The sequence below is a fragment of the Ambystoma mexicanum genome, chromosome 4p (assembly GCF_040938575.1).
Source record: "Ambystoma mexicanum isolate Mex_15411 chromosome 4p, UKY_AmexF1_1, whole genome shotgun sequence".
Taxonomy (NCBI): domain Eukaryota; kingdom Metazoa; phylum Chordata; class Amphibia; order Caudata; family Ambystomatidae; genus Ambystoma; species Ambystoma mexicanum.
The window spans coordinates 590,429,394-590,446,904 of NC_090927.1; the positions used below are offsets into that span (position 1 = coordinate 590,429,394).

Consider the following 17,511-nt stretch of genomic DNA (forward strand, 5'->3'; position numbering starts at 1 on the left):
TATGTTTTTTGTGGAGATTTTCTGTAATGTGGGTCTTCGGAAGACAATGCCTCCTATTTGAATGGATCAATGGGATATTTGTGTCAAACTTTTGAAGGAGCATGCATGTAATTTGGAAACAGGAAAACTGGATCAGAAAACTGGATGAATCACTTTACCAAATTGTGTGTGATCCTGAGCAAATCACAGTTGCTCTCTGTCGCTCAGTCCACTTAAGTGTCCAAATTGTGAGTGCATAAACCTGGAAAATACATGAAACATATTTAGATACAATTGTCACCCAACCAAAGCTGGTACTAGTTTATCATCCTCAAAAGAAGGAAAGGCTGAGTTGGCCATGCCGGGATTCCAACATGCACCTGCAGATCACACAAAGATCGCAGCAGCGAGCGTTCAACCCACTATCTATCTTATGGCTTACTTTCCTATATTTTAGTTGCATTTCTAGGAAATTTTGTAGATGATTATCCAGCCTCCCAGGAAATGTGGTAAGGTTACTTTAAAGTGTATTTAAATTGGTTAATAGCTGCCACACATCTGCTCTTTCTACAGCTCATCACATTGGATGGAAAAGGACTTTGCGGCACTGTTTCACTGAACCAAGCCCTCATGCACAAGTATATGATGGTGTAGAAGGGGGTTTGATGCACTCGGTAACAAAATGAGTACAACGGTTGAGAACGGCTAGGATCTGGAGTAGGGGGGTGCCAATCTGACAGTTTGCCTAGGGTGGCAACATTCCTTGCACCAGTCCTGGTGTATGCTGTAAGGATTGCTGCAGTGTTTGTCCAAGGTTACCACCATCATCTCATCCGCCCGCTCAGTTCACTGACCTTTCACCAGAATCACTCATTTTCTTTGTCAGACATATGTCACAAATATGTTTTCAATTTGCTAGAACATAAGACAGACGTTTTCCTTTAACTGTGTTCTATGAAGTAGTTTCCATAGCAGTGACTGGCAAGTAACACCCGTTCCAGATTTCCCTCACAGTTATGTTGACATTACTGAGTTCTTCAGGCATGCTCCTGGATCTTCGTGTCTGTATAATCTTGCTGGTAGATATTTGCCAGCAGTCAATCAGTGTCCAGCAGTCTGAATTTCATGCTAAACCAGGCCTCTCAGCTCTATTAAGATGCTTGGGTGCTCTAGTCCCTTGAGGACACGCTGGCTCGACAGGCCACGTGTAAACTGAGTGACCTCCATACACTAAGCATGCAGTGCAGAATTATTTCTCAAAGATGTGCCATGAATAAATGCAACTACATTAACAGGTTATCTAAAGCCAGATAGAAGTCTTAAATGCCCTCCTAATCATGAATGGCATTTGAGAAATTGTCTTTGAGAACAGGAGATTAAAAATAGATCGAATAACATAAAGCACAGGAATAAAATCAACAGTAAAACTAACGCACAATTAACATTTCCATGGAGTTAATAAATCACAGCATTTCTAATTTCCTTTCAGTTTGCTATAATATTGCACGAAGGATTGCCTTTTTCAAACAAGCTGAAATCAAATATTGGTATGGGCGTTACAGTCACCACGTTCTTTTTTCTTTACTCTTGCTTGAACATGGTAGAAAGTGAATGTAAAATCACGCAGCAAAGGGCCCTATTCTATTGTGTATTGTTGAGTGGTATTCTTTACTGCTGGAGGAAATATTAACCAATGATGTGCAATTGCAGAAAGTAAACATGCATGTTATTGGCCAGCCCAAATAGAGTGCTGTTTCACCAGAGGGTGGGAGTTACTGCTACAGTGTTGAGTTTTGTGGAGTTAATTGTGAATCCTCAACATGTGTGACTCTTGTGAATCCCATGGGTAAACTGTGGCCTTTATACTTCCAGCCCTCCCCACACCACATCAGTTGCAAGTGGCAGATGGGTTATTAAGGGTGCTAGGGAGAATTCTCCAGAATGGCTAATTTCCCTTATCTACTAACTCCCTCAGCAGCTTTGCTGGATTTCTAGGATTTATTTGTTTAACCTGGTAAGAGTGTGAGCCTTTTTTCCCACTCTTACATGTGGTTTGCTGTGTGTGTTTAACATTTTTGTGTTCATAGGCTGTGGACCTTCACCTACTCCATAGGCATCATCTTTTTTACTGTGTGTTACACAGCACCTTTAGTGCAGTGACACAGGGTTGTCTTTTTCAGACTTCCCACTTTAAATTCCATTTTCTGGGACTGACTACTGTCTCCCAGAACATGTAAAGTTGCCACTGACTTTTTTAGTCTTTTTTAAATTCACAGACCCAGTACAAACTATCTTACATAGGGCCTCATTACGACCCTGGCGGTAAGGGGTTTACGCCAGCGTTAGCTGCGCCGACCCCTTACCGCCAATTACGAGGTCCCTTAGCGCCATGGCGCTTTTAACACCTGCTTTTAGCAGGTGTTAAAATCCATGGCGCTAAGGGACCATGGAGTTAATTACGCCACCGTAATTTACGGTGGCGTAATTAACGCCTTCCCCACTCCCATTATGCCCTATGGGGCAAAAATGGGAATGGGGAAGGGTAAATGGGGATTGGGGACTTACCGCCCCGCCAAGGTCGGAATGGGGCGGTAAGTCTGCCAACCACCATGGCGTAAACGTAGTTTACGCCATGGTGGTAAAGTCACGGCCCAGGCGGTAACTTACCGCCTGGGTCGTAATGAGGCCCATAGAGTTCTGGAATGGGTTAATAGTTATCCCTTTTTGTCTGTTTCTCATGGAACATTATTTGGTTCCCCTTTCTTTAAGATTTGGCTGGTGGCAGTGGTATCTACCCTATTTTTCCTACTGCGGTCTATTTTAATAGCCTTGGTACTGTTTTAGGCTAAGTTAGTAGTCTCGAACTTAAATTCATTGGACCCCATTTACTTCTATTTGGTTCTGTAAGTGACTTCAATCCAACAATCCAACTAAGTCAATGCCTAGTCTGGGATGCCCAATGGTAGCCCTTATTAATACAATTTTATGTCAAATTCTTTGAATCTGGATGATGAACCCTTATATAACGCCCCTCTCTTTGAATCCCCCTGACCTCACTGAGCCAAGAAGTAGGTTTGTTTTGCAAATTAAAAGGTTTATTGGAAAAATTAAACAGTATATCTATATCACACTTTTATGAACAAAATAATATCTGAGAGCACACTTATCAATATAATAGTGGTCAACAATGGGTAATATTACAATAGCACACTCTCTTTAATCAATGAGGAGTTGGTATAGAAAGGATAAGGTAGCAGAGAATACTTTTATGGCTTCAAGGAAATGCAAGGTGGGAAAGAATGAAACACAGAAATAAAGTCGGTATGATTTCAACAAGAGATAATATGATCACTTTTTCCCTTGTGACAACTCACTCCCTCCTTATGCAATAGGAAGAGATGGAAATGAGGACACACAGGTTTCAAGAATACAATTAATAATGCAGTTCAATTCCAGTTCCCGCCAGCACGCTTAGAGAAACAGGTAGGATTTCAAACAGGCAAAAAATACTTTGTGTGGTTGCACTGAATGTGAAAAATATGCTCAAATGTTTTTAATTCACTAAAGGAGATTCAGGGTAGGTGATAGCTACTTTGAATTAGTTCAGGTCAACACTAGCAATGATTCATGAATGATTATCAGATTATCAGATTTCAGCAGTGGAAAGCAAGTAACAGCGATTTTTAACATGTGGTGAAATGGAGCTAATTTTCAATTCGCAGCACTTTTTCCAAGTGCGTAAATCGTGATTATGGAAAAACTATAAGGAGCAGTTCAAAAGATACAGACGTTTTTGTGGAGGTAGATTTTCAAAAATAAAGTCAATCTTTCAGAATGACAAATGCGCGTTACAGATTTGAAATCACCAGGATGGACACAAAATTCTAAATGCAGTTCTGAATAGGTTGAAATGGATGGGATAAGATCACTTTAGACGAAGAGATTGGTTCTGTGCAGTTCTTAGACTGGATACTCACTCCTAGTTTTGGAATAGAATGGACCTCGTCGCAGATCTGGTCAGGTTTGGACTGCACTCTCGCCACAGGCACTGGTTCTGCTCACAGCACGGCACGGCGGTCTGGTCTGGCCTCTTGGACAGGATCAAGCGGGTTCTGGATACAGCACTGCTTTCTGGGTCTGGATCTGGTTCTGGCACAGGGTTCTAGCCAGTCGCAAACAGCACGGCAAGGCTGTTGAATAGTTTGGTTAGGTTGCTGGATTCTGAGGCCAGCTGAGAAGAGTTCAGCTTGTGGATTAGGCCTCTACTTCTCCAAGGTTCTAGAGTTTGGGTTCTAGAGTTTTGGTTCTGGAGTCTGTCTGGAGTCTGGAGTCTCAGGAGTCTGGAGTCTTTGTCTGGATATGGTCGGGCAGAGTGCTGCGCAGGAATCGATGAGTAGTGGAAAAATGAGTGTCCCTATCTGGGTCTCAGTGGTTCTTTTTATGTGTTTCCAAAGTGGGTGTGGAGGCTGACTTTCTATGCCCAACCCACTAAGGATTTGATAGGTTAGAGGATTCTCTGTGGCCTGACTGGAGAATGGAGTAGTTAGTCATCCTATGTCATCAGGTGTCATGTTTATGGCTTGCGGAAAGAACACCCCCCTTTGCATTTACTTAGAAAAACAATTTTTCATAATCAAACATGTTTCCAAGGTACACAAGTTGTTGAGAATACATGTACATATCACAGATTAATTAAAACAGGTCTCTGTTCAACCCTGCTCTTTCTAAGAGCTTGGGTTCAGAAATGACAAATTATTTGCGATTTTAGTAGGTTTTGCAATATTGGTTTTGCACCAAATCTTACACGGAGGTACACACCCTCTCTGCACATATTACTGTAAGTTTTCAATTTTCTAGTATAAAGACAGTGTCTACAATATCAATAAATCCCGGGGTTTGGTGTCACAACATCGTACGGATTTCAGCTTAGTCTCAAACTGTGAGTGCATTTGTCATATTAAGAATCCCAAAGTTGTACATTTCTGTCAGCTTGATACAATATTTTATAAGCAATTTAATAAAACATACATTTGCCTCCAATTCAGTACACCCATTGGTTTGTCCCGCCCCCAGAAGCTTGGCTCTGACTCAGAGGTCACATGTCTTGCTTCTCCCAGAGCAGTTGTTGTTGTCACACCCCAAAGCAGCATATTCTAGTCAATTGAAAAAGTCTATTGTCTTGTTTTACCTGCCAGCAGAGCATCAGTCCAGGGTGCCACTCTCCATCTGATTAACAGGACCATGCGATTTCCTGCCTTCTGGTGTAGAGGCCTGAGAAGAATAGGTGTGAAGGGTTCTCATAGAAAAGCAAGCCTTCTGAAGTCTTAGCTAAATCAGATTGCCTTCTAATCAATTGAAACTTGGTTCCTTGTGAAAAAAATATAACATTATAAACTGAAAATAAGCAACATATCTTTAATCAAGTCTTTTTCCACATTAAATCAATGTGTGGCACTCTATATGGCATTTTGATACACTTCTCTGCTTTGGCTTATTTAGCTTCTGCAAAACAGCTTTCCTGTCAGGATTAGGAATTGCCAGCACCTGTCAGTGGCGAGCACCGGTATTACACCAATTTATGACAGCTGTCGTTAAATCAAATGTCTTTAACATGGGATTTTGTCCTAATAACATATGATTCTTGCTGACATTGTACTGATGTGGGTTCTTGTAGTAGAGTAATGTAGAACACCCAACAGGAAGTTGTATCCTTTTGGTGGTTTTGTGAGCCATGATTTTAGCAATTTTGACAATCAAGAACATGAATTCCCAAACAGCTCTGGGTTGCTTTTGGCAATCAGTATTGCTATTTTCAAGAGGTTTCAGGCTACTGTATGGGTATCCCAATGGTGGTTTTAGGCAGTGATCTCCTATGCTCACTGACATGTCAATAGAGGGTGGCAGCCTATTTTTCAGATTTTTACTGCACATTTTTGGATGATCTCTGGCAAGCAGCATGCTTGCCGGCGGCCATTATGATGTTTCCGCTGCCAGCAATGCACAGTTCTGTTGTAGGGCTTGGATGAGTGGGTTAAAACATCCCACAGTTCTGGCTGGGTTTATTTGCCCTTTCTTTTTGTAAAGGTCTTTGTCGTGTTTTACTCTGCGCGCCAAACCAGGTTTGATTCCTTTGTTCCTTTGTTCGCCGTCCTTTGGCGGGCTTCTACACAGAAGCCCTCCTTAGGTGCCTGAATGTCTGAGGAGGACAGGATGTGAGGGAGGGGTTTGAGACTCCCTGCACAGGGTCTCCTTGGAGACCCATGTCACACTCTGCATGATTGGCTGTGGTGGCTGTCCCGCTCGGACAGCCACCCTGCTGTGTGATTGACAGCCAGGCTGTGTGAATGGGGGAAAACTGCATAAAAAGCAGGTCTCTGGGACCGAGAAGGCAGAATCGCCACTGGATCAAGAGAACCGAAGAGAACCTCCCGGTGAACCTCCCGGTGAAGCCCTGCTGTGGGTCCGAATCTTCAAACTTCAATGACAGTGAATATCTGCAAGGAATCTTCTCCCCTTGAGCTGGTGGGACCAACCAGTTCGCCAAACTGCAAGCCAGGCGTCCCTCCTCTGGTCGAATTTGCTGTGCACAGCTACAGTGAACTGCAAAACCAGAAGGACCGGACCTTGCTTGAATTTTAAGGAGCGCACCTTTTATTTGTTGTTTTGCTCTGTTGCTGGTTTCTTCCCCCTAGGCAGTGCAGGACCCTCCAGTCTTCCTACTTCGTGTCAGTCTGACAGTCGCTTCAGGAACCGTGAGCCTGCAGGACCTGCTAGGAACTTCTGCCTCAGCTACAGTCTTCTTCTGCATTTAAGGTACTGTTTAAACCCGGTTGTTCGTTCCGTCTGACCGCAGTAAAAGTGTTTGAAATCTTTCGCCAATCCGAGGGCTTGTCCTTCTCTATTCTTTAAAGTAACTTTTCTTCTGACCAACTTCGTTCTGAACTCTTGGCAAAGACTTAACCACAAACTACTCTGAACTGTGTGATCCTCTGCAAAGACTCTGGTCCATTGACTTTGGCTCAGGCCTCTTGATTTGATTTCCTCACCGTAGTAGCCTTTTCTAGATTGCTCCGCTAACTTACTTGTTGGTGCTGCATTCATTTTTGTCTAACATTGTCTTTCCCTCCCTTTTAAATTGCAGAAGTGTCATTTTGCTCACACTTCATTTTGAGCTTAACCTGTCCAGAATCTATTCAGTGCAGTATATTGAGAGTGTGATTTGTCTACTGCTTTACTTTAGTGAATTGTTTTACAACTGATGTGTAAATAAATGTATATTATTTTATTCAGAAACCTTGAGTCAGTGTTTGATTGAACCATAGTAATTGCTGTCCTTTGTGTAACTATTGATACTGTTCACTATACTCTTGAGATAAGTCTGGCTGCTCAGACATCGCTACCACTTTACTGTGTAGTACAGGCTTGTACCAAAGGTGAATTTGTACTGTCACTTGTAGTCGTAATTGTGTGTGGTGTTCCTAGAGGGTACTGAATATGATTCTGCCTAACAAAGGGAATGGAGCTCTGCCCCACCACACCTCAGCCATCCCCTTTGATGTTAAAGAATGAGCCAAAGAGACCTGTTATATCCATATATGAGTGATATTATGATGCTAAATTACTGCACTGCAGCTGTTGCCTAGTATGTGACAGCATAGTTGGTTGGGATGCAGATAAGGACAATCACAGGAGTGTACAGCTCCCAAGAATATTTGTATTTGATATACCCACAATAGTGTGGGAAACTCAAAGTCAGAGTAGCATCAACCAAATGTATCTATCCGTCGAAACCAGTAACCATGCCTGTGTCTTCGTGTTGCAGCTTTGCAGGGTTCTAAAACCTGTGGTGGATGCTCCAATGTGAAAACCTTTCAGAGTCCATGAGTTGTGTATTGGCAAATGTCTTTAAGTTTCAGGGTAAAGGAATGGTTTGCACCGTTCAACTATGGTACATCTTGTCCTGTGACTGCCCTCTGCCTTATTACAGGAACCCTGAGGGGGTGTTGTGGGGAATCCCCAGATACCTTCTCTGCATCCATCAACCACAAGCCTGGGTGGCCACCACTCACTTTAAATACCCTGCTGGGAGTCGCCAAGTTTTGGCAGGGTCCAGCATCACATATCTCCCATACATGCTTGTGGAACAGACTGGCTGATGTCTTACAGACCGAAATATTCATAAAAAAATGTTTTGTATTGATGGTGCCTGGGACGATGGAGAACATCTCAAATGGGTCTATATGCCACCTCCCACAACCATCATGCACATTCCCCTCCACAATCATTTTTATAGGTGGGGGTTCATTTCTGTGGGGTTTCTACTTTGGGTTCCTGCATCAGAGGTCCTCAGTTATACAAACCTCATCGGGACAGGTGTATTCTGCTGAAGTTATTTTACAGGTTTAAGACCATTCATAGGTTCCCAAGTCTCCCTCTGGTTCAAAGGCAAATGGCTTCCATACCCCACTCCTATTATTGGATTGAGATTGTAGAGTAAGCAGTGCAGTGTTATCTTTTCCTGGTTCCATGCTATCGTGTTCTTCTAGAAAAAAATGTCCAGGTCATTTGCTGAGGATAATCCAGCACACATCCTGGCAAGATCTTCTTCTGGTTGTCAGACGAGTTGATATCCAAAGATGCTTGTCTCGGTATCCATCTGGAGCAATGTTTCAATTTGCCCTGACGGAGGTACACCAGTCCCTGACTGTGCATTCCATGGCTAGGAGCCTTCTGGGTGACTGGGTTTACTATCACATAGCTAATCAAACATGTTCTCTGGGGTCTTGCTGGGAGGGACAATCTTTATGCCATCCTCTTCTCCCATAAGGCTTTTAGGCAAGTCAAAACTGCGTCTTCTTTAACTCATGCCTCACCATTTGGTCAGTTCCTGGTGAGCTTGAGGACTTCACCTGTGCCTGGATAGGATTGTCATCCAGTGGGCAACATATATTGTTGGTTGTGTCCCATTGCTGGGATGGTCAGTGTACGTAATCTATTCTTACCTTGGATTACCGAGTAGGCAGATCGTTCTTCTTTTCCTGCTTTAAATGTCACCAGTTTCTCCACCATTGTCAAATTCAGATATTCTGACTTTGTCTGGAGTTGGCATGAGTGTCTTCAGATCCACTTCCCCCAGTCCCCAAAAATAATGTGGAAGGCTTTCACCTGGATTTCTGCCAGTACATCTCATGTATCCTCTTTCAAAACAGAAGGGATGCAGTGAAATTGAACGAGGTGTATATTTTCTGTTGAACCAGGAGAGGGCTTCTCTGCTCCCAGTTGCAACGGGAGGAAGGATGTCTCATGGGCATGTTTGACTTGGAATCAAGACAATGTAGCGCAATACAGGTTTTAATCCTGATACTGTGTTTAGAAATCACTTGTTGGTATTACGTGTGTTATGAAAGAACAATTATAATTTATACTGAAATGACACTCCCAATGTGCCGCTTGGCTCGTGCTGCAATAGCTTTTTGATCATTTAGATGTTGTATTATTTCTCCTGTGGCTGTGAATCTCTGGTTGTGAGCCTAGATTGTTGGTCTCCTCCTAACTCAAAGGGGCTTGGCTAAAGGTGGATGATCACGTCCCCCTGGGCCATAGCACATTTTGATCAGCCTGCCTAATGTGTTGCTAAGGCAGATCTTCAAGTCCACTGGGTAATCGTTATACCTAAGGAGAGGATCCACTTTGATTGCCAGGCATTTTCCTACTTTGATTTCTTTTTCTTCCCAGGCATACACTTAATTATTACTGCAGGACACACTTCAGCATAATCATTGTCAGACAAAGAATCCTGATTCTCAATTGTGGCCTGCTTCCATATAGATTGTGTAAAAAGACATATGCCAGTGGGTAACCAAGGGTATTAAAGGTTTAACACAATCCAATTGACTACACTGAATATTGACATCCCTTGCCAGTTAGATGCTATTTGTAGGGGACTATTCTATGATCTTTTTCCTGATGGAATTTATTTTAATCCCCAAGATTGCTTAATGCTCAAATTCATAGAATAGACTGCTGAATCGGACAAGGTATAGTTAGCCTTCAGACTCAATTCAGATAACCTGTGCAGATAGCACTAAAACGTCAAGATATAGTGTGTGAATGATGAATTGGGACAGAAACAAACAGGGCATATGGAGAGTAATGGGGCAGATGTCTGTCCCTCTGTATGTCATGTCAGTTTGTCCCCCTTTGTTTGACATTGTTCAGTGATGTAAGCATCTATGTGGTTCAAGGGCACTGAAGCTTTGAAGCCCTGTACAATGCCTCAATGTATTTGTTTGCGTTGGTGCATTCATACAATGCACAAGGGATCATGTGAGCAAATACCTTGTACTCCTTATGCCCCGAAGGCAACACATGATCAGGATTTAAAGGGAGGAATTCTGGGAGGAATTACTTGCACTCTTAAATCAGGGTTGGTTTTGAAAGATGGCTTCTCTGGGACGATGCCCTGGGCCTGGCCACGTGGAAGTTCTTCAGGCCGGCAAGAAGCTTTAAGGGTTTGCTTTTCATAATATATGGCAGGCTGGATTCCTCTTGCACTGAGATGAGGCTGGGGTCTTCTGGGTTTAGTATGAGTAAGCCTGTCCTGTATAGCCTTCTCAAACTCGACTGCAGTTACCATGTCCTGTCAAACGTGGGCAGCTTGCTATGATCCTTTTCAAGAACTGGGTGCTGCTTATGTCTATTAATTATTATGTGGGTATTTTGTACACTGTTACATGTCAACTACCAGTTGCTTCCAGGCACTCTTGAGTCTTGAGCATAACCACGTGGCATTAATGCGAAACATCAAAGCAAAACATGACTTAATGTAGCATGACCTAACCTGACCTACCATAACAAATTCAAATATCAAAACCGTCCTTCTGTCCATAACATGACTGTGGTGGCGGATGTGGGCTAAATGAATAAACCAAATACATAAAAAGAAAAAAGCAAAACTGGCTGAAATCTGAAAAAAGTGTCAGGCTGTGTGAGGTGGAAATGAAGAGCAATGTAAAAGCAAAGGGGAAGAGTTCAACAAGAAAGCACCATGTCATGGTAACATTTCTGGCAATGATGCATTTGGGAAAGTAAATCATATATGCTAACGGACAACCATAACATGCTGTGTTCTAGCAGCTGAACGTGAAATGGCATAGCTTAACATAACAGAACATATAATACAGAACAAATGGCATACAGTTAATGGACATGTAATGGTTGGGCCAAAGAAAATGTTGGTGGCAACTGATCATGTGAGGCAACATCTTCGCTTACACAATGGTATGAAACAGTATCTGATCATATGAGGCAGAGCCTGTGCATGTGCAGTTGAACGTTGTCTTATGAGGTTGTGCTTGTGATTATAAGCGTTTACATGAAACATGTACTACACTAACCTCTGGGATTGTACATGGGTGCATGATTGATGTGCCTTGATAAACTGGGCTGTTGGGGAGCATATGAGGATATCCCTTGCATATGAACATTTACATGGCCATGTAATGATATCACCTGACCATGGTGCATGATGCTAGACCTGGCCCTTTACAGCAGTGGCTTGTCATAAGGATGGAACTACCCATCTATATGTGGCTGTATCTGGGAATGTTTGTTTTAAGATCTAACAATAGCTGACCTATTAAAATCATTGACAAGTGACAATGAATGTGGCGGTGCTTGGGAAGAGCTGGAAGGATTGAGGAATGTTTTTACTACTAAAACAAATCTGTGCAGGTTTATTAATACGCAAATTGACCTTACTGTAAAAATAAGTCGTTTTATCTGAAACAATGACTCTTTTGTAAGCTCCAAGGCTGAGCGGACTTCACTCAAATGAGATGTCAGTCTGGATTTGCACCATAGTTTTTCTTTCTTGCAATGGACACTAAACTGAGAAAACACCAAGGATTAGTGGCTTTTTCTTTCTGGCAATGAACAGAGGAGCAAAGGTGTCAACAGTCTCTTGGCATTTCGATTGACATTGATTAAAAAAGGGTATTGTAGTAAGATTTCCAGAACAATGAGGCACATTGCATATTAAGACATCACTGCTAATCAAGGAAAGCACGTTTGAGCATGTAAGGTTCCGTTAAAACAGACTGTTGATTAATGATAGAAATGATAGACAAATATGAAAAGGCTTGTGAAATGATCACTTCAAGAGAGAGGGAGTGAGGCAGAGAAAGTTAAATTGAGGTCTATTGAAAGGATATCTAAGCCATAACCTGTCCCTGTAGGAGCTAGTTAGACTAAGATGTACCAACACATGACAGGTCAACATTTTAAGAGATTTGGTGGATTCATAGTGCTCTGGACAATCCAACCAAACCTTAAGCACCCAGAAGTAACAGCCTCTCATTCTGAAGTGATAACGAGGAAAGGAAATCCTCCAAATCAGACAAAATGGTGCTTGCTGAGCCTGGTGGCCAACAGACTAGGATGTCATGACATGCTTCTGAAGGAAAGGCAATAAAAATGAATGAGCATAAGAGAGTAGTAGAGGGGAGTCCAGTAGGAGAGAGCAAGATCGGAGGCTGGATGTAGATAATATTGAGGAAGAAAGCGATTTGCATCAGAGGAGAAGAATAGGAAGTGAAAGAGAGACGGTGGGTGGAATAGAAGGGAAGAGAGTAGGAGGAGACAAGAGAGACATAATACATAAGGAGAAGAACAGGAGAGTGTGAACGCAAGAGGTCAGAGGAACCTGAGCATCTGAAAGGCACTTATCCTTGCACTCGACTACCTTTGGGGACTTTACATCAGGGATCCCATAGACTGTTGCCAATGGGAGTTGGAGAGATAAGGTGTTCACCTTCAGCCCATCGCATTCAGGCAGACCAGTATTAAATAGTAGGCATTATCAATCTCTAGTGACAAGCCTGGAGTTGTGGAATGCCTTCGCTAGAGGGGGAAAAGCCCACACTAGAAGAGAGAGAGAGGATGCTCCATAGCGAGCCCCTTTACTATTCTATCAATAAAATCCCTTGAACTTGTCTCGGTGTGTTCTTGAGGCCATCTGTGACCGAGACTACAAGACCTGACCATTTCACAATGCCAAATAGAATGTTTTTACCAGTATTCACATGGGGATTCAGTATATATTACAATTGCATACGTTATAAAAACCTGTCACAATTGTTATGCCAATGGCATAAATATTGCTGAAACATTGTGAAACCCAAACAAGGAAGTAGTGAGCTGACATATCAAATGGATTATTGATACATGGCTGGCAATTCAGAACTATTCCTTTTGCTTAAGGGTTTATTGTGAATTGCCACTTCATTTGCAAATGTTCTTCTGACCAAGTCACATCATAAAAAGGTAAAACTGCTGGACTGAAAAGAAATATAAACAATCAAAACTGCTTCACTGGAATAAAAAGAACAAGCAAAGAAAATGTCCACACAAGAAACAAAGTGTCCACACACGCCACTCAAACGGGAGTGTATGATGAGCCCCTTATAGAATCTGCACATATAAGGCACACTTCTACAGGATGGAAAACATCCCTGCTCATGTATTGCTTGGGAACTGCAGGACACAATATACTCGAGAATCAATTCCCACTTACAACGGCAGAACGAGAAGGCCGCACACAATGAGCATTTGAAGTACCTCACAATGATAGATGAACACGATGCAACCAAACTCAGAATCATTCTGGGGAAATAGCATGATAGTAAAACGATACAAGTATAATGGAAGCAGTAGAATGATATACCCATCTCTAAGAGGTTTGGCAGCCAGAAGAAAAGGACCCTGCGACCAGTTCATGCTGAAGCACAGAGGTATCATGATTTGAGAAGACTATGGTCAAAAAGCAAATCAGGTCTGGAGGTTCTGTGGGGTTCAAAAGAGGTAGAACACACTAGCGTGTAAAGGTTGTGGAAATGTAAACCCACCTAAAGAAAAAAAAGTCCATCTGACAGCTTGGCCGAGTAGCATACAGATTCACCAGTTACAAACCATGCAGACAGAGAAGGGCAGAACATTAAACAGAAAGTTGAGGCATAGAGACCAAAGAGGACGAAAGAAATGTTTTAGATGTGGCAGCTCATACCACATAGTCAGCAGTAAATAACACCCACAGTTAAAGTTATCTGCAGGAGATGCAAAAGGAAGGGCCAGATACTGTAGAACAAGCATGACCTTGAAGAAACATTGAAAAAGGCCAGGGCTAGTGGAAGTGACATCACACAACCCCTTGACCTCTGATGATATCATAGGAAGTGATGCCATTTGACCCCACCACAAAGTGACATAATGGGAAGCGATGAAACACGATCTTTCACCCCTTGACCAAATAGGAATGTGGCATCACGTTGTATTGTTTCTAAGTACACTACGAAACATATGGTTATGATATCACTGTAAAGTGATATACATGTATGCGAGAATGGATAACCATATATATCATTAATATCATCGTGTATAGGCACAAATTACTGTGAATGCAAGCAGGCGTCCAAGGTCAAATAATAATGATGTGTTATTATATAGCACTTACGCTTACGCACTTCATATAGAGCAAATATGCATACAATATTACCCAACCTATGTTGGTACTCATTTATCAACCTCAGCAAATTAAATGAAATGATATTTTATTTATATCGCACTCGTACACAATGTTTCAGAGCGCGACCAGGCAAAAGGGAGGGGAACAGGGGAGAACAAAAAATAAAATAAATAAATAAATAAATAAATAAATAAATGAGATAAACTATGGTAGTGCAGCCAGCAAGTGGCAGGTGAAAGTTAGTCAGTTAAGGTATATTGATAAGTGCAGAAGAAAAGTGGGGGTGAAAAGCCCCATGGCATGGATAAAGTTAAGGATACATGTAAAGATAAAGGTAGAAGGCAGGATGGTAAAAATGATGATAGTATCTGAATGCAGATACTTCTCCCCAAGGTGATATGTCACCAAAACTATGGGACGCTTTAACTAAAGTAAATCAACATCAATCCTGTGACCAATACTGGAAGCACATAGTATTGACATGTTCTTTTCATCCAGAACTTAGCTTCAATGATGGAATAGCAGAGGAAAAGTTGTATGTGATGTGAAAAGGAGCCACCCCCTCCTGAGTTGGAACCACCAAAGGAAATGAGGCACGAGGTTGGATACTAATGCAGAGAGAGCAGTCATGGTGTGTGAAGATGAAGATGCAAAGGGTGGAGTATTCAGAAAGGTCATAGGATGTCTCAAAGGTTTTACTCATCATGTAATACTGACAGTGGAAGCCAGGCCAGTGGCTCGCAAGGCACAAACATCCCAATCACTATTGAAAGTGGCGGTCTAGAGGCAGTGTGGCTTGGCGTTAGGTTATTTCCCCGAATGTGTTTGAGCGAAGCGCTGTGCGCACCGAGGCTGTACGGCTCTGAAGGATCCCTTCTGCCATAGTTGTTCCACTGTGCAGGGCTGGGCTGATGCGCGGGCAGTGTGGAATCTGGTAGCTAGAAGGGCTGCAGTGCCGCAGGGAAGCAGTGGAGTTGTTGGCTGCTGCCCATTCGGGTCACGTTTCACATGCATTTTACGGCAGGAGAACGTGTACTCTGGCTGGCGAGCGCGGTGCTGGCATGTGTGTTGCGTCAGGTTGTCGGTAATATGACTGATTTCCTTATTTTTTTTTCTGTAACAAACACTGTTGGGGCTGAATGCCCAACCACTTATAGAGTGACCTGTAACTCGTACATATTTTGGTAAGTTTGTCTCTGAGATGGTCCTGACAAGACAGGGTACCATGTGTGAAATGCCAAATCCCCATAGAACACAACTAACTGAGGTGAGAGCTTCCAGTGCTCGTAGGAGAAGACGTCTCCGTGAAACTAAACGCAGATTCTGTGAGGATGTTTTTGCAGGAGTGAGATTAGAGGATGATGCCAAGCAAGAAGTATCGGTGGATTCTAGCCAAATGGTGGATGGGATGTACATTGAATAGTCTGTTGGTACTGAAATGGTAGACCCGTTGATACCTATGTCCCCCCCAGCCTTGCCTTGATAAAGGGAAGAAAAGAAGCATCTGCCCCAAGGACATTTTGGGGTCAAAAGATGATCATTCTGTTTAGTTGGATTTGTTTTCTGCCCAATGGCAGTTAGCGAAGGAAATAATTGCTGCTGATCTTTTCCAATGTAGAAAAAATGACCATGACTTTGGTATATGGCTGGGCCTGCTGGATAAAGTGGCAACACTAATACGCCCTGTTATAGTGGATAATTTCTGTCAGACAGATACATCTGGGTCCGTTGATATGGTTGATATCGACTGCCAAAATTCTTTGCAGGGTTCTGGCCTTGTAGTGGCCAAGGATAAAACTAGTTAAATCAAGCTTAATGTGTTGAATATCTCAAAGCTGTTGGTACCTGAAAATGTGATACACCTTTACTCCATCCCTACTTCATTACTTATGTCTTCTGTACCTACTGATAGGCTTTTTCATGCAGGTCTAACTGGAGTAGATGCGGACCTGGGCCAGTCTGTACCATCTGTGGCCTTTAGAGTCTCTACTAAAACTAGAATCAACCCCTTTAGGACTATTCCACTAGGCAAATCAGAGATGCCACATATTGCTGATAAGTCATTAAGGGAATTAGCTCTGGATCCGGGAAATCCTATCAGCACCTTTAAGGCGGAACGGAGAGAGGCCCTTACAAATAAGGTGATGGCCCGGCTGTGTGGTAGAATCAGACCAGGGCTTGCAAGAAGTCTGGACTTGACGATTTAGTGCATGATTAAACTGGAGGATGAGGTGTACTCACGCTAATAGAGACTGTATAATAACTGGTGGCAACAGAGCAATATTCCTTTTTTTTCTGAAAAATTGTAAGACGTTTTCTAATATGCCCTCGGACCAGAAGCTGATTGTAGATCATGGATAACTTAATTCTGTCATATATAATAATTGGGCTAGTCCACTATCATCCCACTCTGCATTTTGATTTCCGTTTGTTTGTGTTGTAATGTTTCTTTGTGCGACCTGAGACCTATCGGTGTGTGCCGCATTATCAAAATAAAAAATAATAAAACCACAATGTAAGCAAGACAGACCTACAGGCTATGTGACTGCATAGTGTCAAAGAGAGAATAGAAGCAGTAGACTGAGTTTCCCATTAGTCGTAAGCACACCCACCAAAACGTTAAGAATTTGCATAGACTTTAGACCTCTCAACAATTCTGTTCAGCCAGACAGGAAACCTTAACTAAAGATCAGTGAACTAATAGCCACCATTGAAAAAACAAGAGACATCACAACAGATTTGAAGTTGGAATATCATCAGGGATTTTTTACAACATTGTTGTTTGGACCTTTCTGAACAATCCGGTGACATGGTGATTTCTATGACAGACACCTACTTGCATTCCTCTAAAGCATAGTCTGGACTGTAATTTGTCTTGTAGTTCTGCAATCTGTCACTGTGCTTGTAGCTAAGTACAACATTATTTGTGAAGCTTAAACTAATGCAAAGGATATTCACTTGGCCCTATTCGTTCATCATATTGGCTCATAATGCAGTGGCAATTCTCCCTG

At 42.4% G+C, this 17,511-nt stretch overlaps 1 protein-coding gene across 2 annotated transcripts in view; it reads left to right on the forward strand.

Moving 5' to 3' along the window:
• The window catches only part of MLIP (muscular LMNA interacting protein), a 2,218,014-nt gene that overhangs the window by 2,128,333 nt on the left and 72,170 nt on the right, over positions 1-17,511 (forward strand). The gene's annotated exons all lie outside the window — the stretch shown is intronic.